Source organism: Culex quinquefasciatus, chromosome 2, assembly GCF_015732765.1.
Source record: "Culex quinquefasciatus strain JHB chromosome 2, VPISU_Cqui_1.0_pri_paternal, whole genome shotgun sequence".
Classification (NCBI taxonomy): Eukaryota; Metazoa; Arthropoda; class Insecta; order Diptera; family Culicidae; genus Culex; species Culex quinquefasciatus.
In genome coordinates this window covers 153,782,391-153,790,232 of record NC_051862.1, presented here as the reverse complement: position 1 = coordinate 153,790,232, position 7,842 = coordinate 153,782,391, and the positions used below count along the sequence as shown (strand labels likewise).

Here is a 7,842-nt window from a genome sequence, read left to right as displayed (position 1 = left end):
TGTATGTTTTATAGGACCAAAAGAGCAACCTAATTTTTAATCGCAAATTCAATTTGACATCCAAAATAATTTTTGAAAAACATTGCATTTTCAAAACTTATCAAAATTAATTTTTTGATGATTTCGGCCAAGCCGTGATTTTTCTTGAAAAAAAAATAGTAATTTTGAAAAGATTCGAAAATACACTCGAATGATTTTCAAAAATTATTTTGGATGTAAAAGTGAATTTGCAATTGAAAAGTTAATTTGTTAAAAAAAATATCATGTGCACCGTATTGTTGTTATACCGGTTTCAGCCTTTTTTCAAAATAATAAATAAGATTTTTCTGCAATTTTCAATTTTGACATTTTCGATGGTCGATGTTAAATGTCACAAAATTAAACCTTTGTTAAATTTTCTTTTCTCTATAGATTTTTTTCAGAATTTCAAAGCATGACTAATATTTTAAAAAGCGAAATAAAAAGTTTGAGACCAATGTGTGCGTTTCTTGCGTAATTGTGTTGACTGAATTGAAATCCAGTTATGAAATCTTTTCAGTTTAAAAAATGTTCAATTTACCTAAATTTAGAGCGTCCAATCTCTCGAGGTTGCAAAAACCCCGGTGAATTTTTCAACCAATTTCCCAGGAAAACCCGGAAATACCCAGGAAATTTGAAATTTATTTAAAATATTTCTGATCTTGATTTCGAAAAATATTTTGCAAACAAATTGGTAAATACAGCAACATGAATGTTTCAATTTTAACTATAAATTAACAATTCCACAATCAGGCTTTAATTTTTAAAATTTAATGCTTGTTATGTAAATAGAACTCTTTAAAAAAGTACTACAAACTTTAATATCTCACAAATTATTAAGCGAATGGAAATCTCTTTGTGCAATCCTATTTGCAATATTTAATATGTAATACCAATTATATTTTCATAAAATGTATCCATGACGAAATAAACAAAAATCTTTATTTTACTCTTGCCTCTAGTTTTTTTTTCAAATTATTTAACGCTAATTATTTTTTTTAAAGTTTATCAAATTGTAATAGTTTATTTTCATTCCATAATAACGTTATTTCCGTTGCCCAACAAATAACCAAGAGCAATTCCCAGTTTTGAATGCTTCAAACATATTTTTTTTTTCAAAAATAAAAGTTAAAATTAAATTTTCAGTAGAGTACGTTAATTCAAAAAGAACAATAGATTGTATTGAATTAAATAAAATTGAGTTCATCTTTCATTTTATATTTTTCTAATACATTTTCATAATATTTTCGGGAGTTCCAGGGATTTTTACAAATTTCCCAAGAAACGGGACATAATTTTATGGCGAATCCCGGGAATTTCCAGGACGGGAAATTGGGCGCTCTTCTCAAATAAAAATAAATAATATTTTAAAATCAATTTTAAACCTTCACCCACTCGGTAAGTCAAACAAGAATCTGAAACTTTCAGCATACACCCCTATTGCAAAGAGGGGGTGAGTACGACGAGTCCCACCGAAAATTTTGCTGGTAGAGCCTATTCGGCTCCACAGTTTTTTTTTTCCTTTCGGAAACGGAATATTTGTTAAGCTTTTTTTTACGAAAAGTGGTACATGGAGAGCATCAATGTCGGTCATGTCAATTATAAGGGACGAGTAGGCACCGAAAGTAGAAAAGTGAAAAGTGATACGGTTGAAAGGAGGCTGATACGAAGGAGGAAATTGAAAACTCAAGTGTCGGTTTTTTTTTGTTGGTACATGGGGGGGAATTTGTAGGACGTAGCAGATTTGATTGAACAGATGAGGTTCGAAGAAGAAGTTGAGTGATTGATTTTTTATTCAATCGCACTTTCAAAGTTGCAAAACTTGTGTAGTTTTGTCAAACTTGTATGCTCATACAAACTAGCTTTCCCCAGAAAACCGTTGATTGCGCCGTGTCTAATTATACCGGACACTAAATTCCTGATTGCTGCTGCTCCGCCTCTTCCCGCTTTCTAATCAAGTCATTCCTATTTGGTTCCGCTTGATTACTCAATTTGAATTAAATGTTCGCGTACAAATGCGAAAAGAGCTCACCATCATAATCCCAACCAGTAATTTGTTTCAATCAGGAAAGAAGATAAACTTTGCCCCGCGTCTGACTCGATCATTTATTTACATTTCACTTTAATTAAATTTCATTCACCACAGACAGCGCAGGAAAAAGCAAGGAAAGACGTACTCGTCGTTCGGTGAAATATTCAAAACTGAGCTCATTTCAAACGCGAGTATACGAAGCTTCTTGTATAAATAAGTGATAAAATTTTCCGCAACATTTGCTCATCAACACTGAGAAGGGGGGTTAGGATGAATCTGTCAGAAAAGTTTCGCTTCGTTTTTAAGAAGTTTGAAATTTGAAACAAATTTCACTTTGCGTATAGAGCACAATAATATCTAATGTGAGGTTAACTCAGACTCTTGAGTTTAAAATATGCTAATTGGTTTTGACGAATGATAATTGAAGTCGAAATTTTCACAGTAAATCTCTCAAGTTCCATTTTTTTAAAGGAAAATGAAGATTGATGTTTAATTTGAGATAATTTAGACACGACGCAATTTTTATTTGCAAATCCTCATAAAATGTGTAATTAAATTCGCTCTAAACAATAGAGAACCTCCCACTCGAGCACACACACAAACACAGCGGAAGCCCCTTGACGGAATGAAAAACCCTCCTGGTGTAGCATACACACACATCAACCATCAGAGTCGAATTTCATTAAAAGGCAATTTTCCAGCTCGACACCCACGCGCACACGCCCGTCGTCATGCGTTCAGAGATTTTCGTGGAAAACTGGCACCGTGATACACGTGTTTTGTTCATGAAAAAAAAAACCGTTCGCTCGTCTGTTCAAATGAATCCACTTTGATGTGATGTAGCCTTGTTTTACATTCCGCCGTGCCGATCGAAGCGATGAGCGGAATTTGCTGAACGCAGGTACTCCTGCGTAGGGCGTTGGTAAGGGTAGTCATGGCTGCCGAACGCATCTATTTGATGGGAGGAACTGAGGAATTGTGAAATCATCATGTTACCAAAAATGTAGAGTAAACCTTGTCAGTATGACAAGCAATATTGAAATTAAAACTTATTTCTAACTTAAGATCAATAAGCTAAAAAAAATTGTTTCAAGCAAATTAATCCCAGATTTTTCTGAATATGCCCATGTGATCTCTTGTACTATCTAGTTTGGAATTCTTGCAAGCTTAGTACAAAAGAGCACATGTTAAACAATTTGATATTCAAGTGGTGTAGTGGTTATCACATCCGCCTAACACGCGGAAGGCCCCCGGTTCGATCCCGGGCGGAAACATTATTTTTTTAAACTAAATACCTAGTAGTATAAAAAAACCTAACTAATTGGAAAAGCTACCTATTTCGAAATGTCGCAACCAAAAATATAATATATTCTCCCATCCGTGACAATGCTTTGCAGAAACATTGCCGTGACCAGGATTCGAACCTGGGTTACTACGGCCACAACGTAGGGTCCTAACCACTAGACGATCACGGCTGCATGGGAGATACATTTCAATTTATTTATTTGTGGTTCATATCTGATTCGTTGGAAGAGGCATTAAAGCGATCGCTGTTTCTTGCAGCATTTTTTTTTTATTTTTGGACTCGTGCACGGTTCGGTTACTTTTCAGTCGATTGCAATCTCGAGTAAGCCTCACCTCTCCCAACAAATAAGCCTCATTTTTGCTACCCACATTTCCCCAACGGTGGGCTCTGTTGGTTCAGTAGACCACGATGTAGTTGGTGCCTTTCTCTAAACAACCTTGTGATTGACACACCAAATAAAGCAAGCTTTCGCTAACTTTAACGCTTATTTAGCGTAGACATAATACAGTTGTGTACTGCATTTTATAAGCAATTTAATTAACCGTTGGCGAGCACTGTGCTGAAAGTTCCAAAGATGGATATACATTAAGGTGACAAGAGAAAATGAAAATTTTGGAAAATTATTTGAGATACCCCCTGACTCGATTCTTTAGGTAAAAATAAGTAACTGTGCCAATTTTGAGCCAAATCGGTTAAGGCAGCGATTCTCAACGGGGGTACCGGGCCTACTTGAATTACATGGCAGGGGGTACCAGCCTAGAAGAAGGTTGAGAATGGCTGGGTTAAGGTATAAGGGTCGCTTTTTATCATTGATGATTGTATGGAAAAAATCGCAAAAATGTAAAAATTCCGCTGAAACATTGTTAAATGTGAGATTTATATATAAAATTTTATGACAAACAACTTTGTCCAAGACCGCAAAACTCTTCGAGTTAACCCTGACGAGTTAATAATAATTTAAAGAAGATGGTTTTGTATGAATATACTTTTTTTCCGCCACCTTTTACGATAATAAGCAACCCTTAAGCCTTAACCGATTTGGCTCAAAATTGGCACATATACTTATTTTTGCCTATGGTATCGGTCAGAGGGTATCCTTGATGTATATTTTTTAATTGTCACCCTAATATACAGCCGCAATAATTAGACCCGTATTTTTGTGTTTGGCCATTAAGGTGACCTACACCGTGTTAGGGTGGTCCAAACCAAAATATTCTGTAATTGAAAGACGCAACTTTTGGTACCCAAAAAAGTATAGGTCATCGCTCAAATTTAAAATTTATCGCAGTTTCAGTGAAAAATGTAGAGTTTTTCCCGTTTTCGTCATTTTCTTGTTTTTGTACGAGGCGCTCCGAAAAACACAGTTTTTATTTTCAAAAAATAGTGTCTCGGATTCCTGTTGTTACAAATTCACCACTTTTTGATGTTTAATGTTATGTAAAATTTTCCGAGAAATCAGAAAAAATACTTTTAGGCAGAGCTCTTTGGTCCTGAGGCCTTTTAAACGACATTTAAAGTCCTAATACGACATTTAAAAAAATGCTTTTTTTTTTCCTCAAAAGCCCATTTAATCACCTTTTCTTTACGTTCAAGAGAGCTAAAATTGATTGAAAAAATGTTTTATTACGCTTTTTAACTAACATGACTTACATAAAAATACATTGCGGATGAAATAATTTCTGAATGCTGGTATTTTGAGCATTCATTTGAGATTTTTTATGTTTCACGGAATTTCATGGATAATCCGAAAAATCACGAATTTCATGCTGTTCGCGAAATCGTGAAAATTCACTAACCCTAGTAATATGCATCAGGGAATGGGGACAGATTTTGTGTAAAAAAAAAGTGTGATATTACATCAGAAACTGCTAAATTTTCATCAGTTTCACATGTTTACATATTTTTTAAGGTAAAATTACAAAAAAAAATGTAATTTTCAACCAACCAAATTTTCAACCTACCAATATCAATTTTTTTTGCTGTGTTTCTAAAATAGTAGTTTATGCAACAAGTTGTAAAAAGAGGATTTTTTCAGCACGAGTCGTACATTTATCCAACGAGGTTCACCGAGTTGGATAAATACGACGAGTGCTGAAAAAATCAAGTTTTGCAACGAGTTCCATACAACATTTTTTGCAATTTCGAAAAACATCCATTGAGTGAAATTTTAAGTCGAATTTTCATGTATTTTGTCAATAAATCGTTTAAATCAAAAAAATGTTGAAAAGTGTTACTTTTCGAAACAAGTGCTGAAAAGTTCAACTTTTCAGCACCCATTTCAGTGCTGAAAAGTAGAACTTTTCAGCATTTATTTTGAAAAGTGTTGCTATTCGATTCTGTTATTTTTGGTACAGAAAAGTAGGCTATTTCGTCGTTCAAGAATGACAGGAAAAGTAAGTAGTTTCACGACGGAATTGCAAAAAGTATATTTTACCTTAATTCAGTTGATTTAATCTTTTTGCTGAAGTCTTCATGAGAATAAGAACTCCACAAAGAATTGAACTATACTTTCCCAATTTAGCTACTACACATATCATCATAATCCGAATACTTTTAAAATCCCTCATCAATATCACTCTAAATGTTTGACTGAGCTCGAAACGCTTCCTTCATCATCAATTGCGTGACAAGAAAACATTCGTCAGTGGCCCAGAACGCAAAAATAAGCGGAAATTGGGTTTCCGGACAAATTTTGCAGTTTTGGAAATTTGGTGTCATTGAAAGAGTTTTTTCAAAAGAAAAGGGATAACTCTGGTTTGATTAAAAATAAGGATGGATAACGGCTAGGATTTTTCAAAAAACTCTACTGGAATATTTTTGGATTTTCTTTTTCTCCGAGTTGCTTGAATTGCCTACTTGTCTGAACCAAAAATAACAGAATCGAATAGCAACTTTATTCAAAATAAATGCTGAAAAGTTTTACTTTTCAGTAGTGAAATCTATGCTGGTAAGTTGAACTTTTTAGCGCTTGTTGAGTAATATTTTTCAACATTTTCTTGATTTGAACAATTTATTGACAAAATTCATAAACATTTGACTTATACTTTCATTCAAAGATTTGACAACTACATGAAATTTCCCTTAAAATTATTTACATGTTCCAATTTTTATACAGTCAAGTAACGGAAAATGGCAGAGTTTTTAAAACATGTTTAGTGTTTTTTTCAATGTAAATACGTTTTTTTTTTTGGAATTCTGAGTACGCCATCAATGCGGGCGTCCAATTTTAAATAAAAGTTCCACCAAATATCTATCCCATCACCGTTTTAGGCTGCAAATTGTTAAAAAACACCTCTTTTTCACATGTTCAAAAAGATATCAAAAAACAGACCTCGGATTCGTGTTCAGGGACAAAAGTTACCCCTTAGGACAAAGTTTCACGTAAAACGAAGAGGGGTCGGGGCAACTTTTCCCGATTTCGTGTGAGTTGTTAGAGAATTACTCTAAACGAAGAGCTCAACTATTTGATATTTAGCAAATTATTAAAATTACAGCTTTCAAGGTCAACATTGCTCCATTTTAAGGTGAAACGGGGCACCATTTCTTGAAACAACTTCTGTTCAATTTATATCAATTTCAGAAATCCGCAAATTGTTTGTTTTTGACCATTTAGCATCTGCAAAAATCAGGACTTCGTAAGTTAAGGCATTTTCTTAAAAGGTGCTTCCAAAAACTCTCGTCCCCTTTCATCATAAAAAAAGACTTTATTAACAAATTAAAGAATGACATGATGTAGATCGCAGACCCTTGCTTGGAATGAAGGTTCTCACATCTAAAAAAAAACGATAATGATTGCTAGCGTGAGTAAATAAAACCTAAAGAAGCCTACTGGAATGCGATAATTACCCTTGCGCAATTAGAATTAGGGTAGGGTAGTCATCAATGAGACACTTTTGGTTTTCAACTTTCAACGATATTTCTAATTTTTTCAACGGCATGTTTTAATGAGCTTTTTGTTGCATTTTCTTTCTTTTAATGTGTTCTAACATTGACCAAAATATGAGATCGATCCGACCTCTATAGCCAGAGTTATAGCACTGTCTCATTGTAGACGCACTTGGCAGGAACAATGTGACAGGTGGGGAACAATGAGACACTCTACGAAAATCAATACTTTTCTAGTAAAACATCATGTTTTTGTATTGTCCCATTGCAGGTGACTTGCCTTGAACATTTTAGAGCAATTTTGCCAACATGAAACTTTAATTAACAAAAGTTATACTAAAAAGTATTTAAATTTAGTAAAATCCATATATTTATCCCAAATAACTTTGTATTTTTTGTTAAATGAAGTTAAAACTCTTTAAATATGCCAAAAATCACTTACAATTCATGTTTTGAAAGATTTCCATATATTTTGAAAATTTTAATGAAGAAAAATCGAAGTGTCTCATTGTTAACCATGGGCTGAAATGAGTGGGGAACAATGAGACAGCCCTGGATTCTGGGTGTATTTCAAATTTTGGCCAAACCTATTGAAAGGACA

At 33.8% G+C, this 7,842-nt stretch overlaps 1 non-coding gene across 1 annotated transcript; it reads right to left on the bottom strand.

The window, feature by feature from the left end:
• Nucleotides 1-3,453: 3,453 nt before the first annotated feature.
• On the bottom strand, nucleotides 3,454-3,525 carry Trnah-gug. The gene has a single exon. It is a non-coding gene; the product is annotated as a tRNA-His (tRNA).
• Between the last annotated feature and the right edge of the window lie 4,317 nt (nucleotides 3,526-7,842).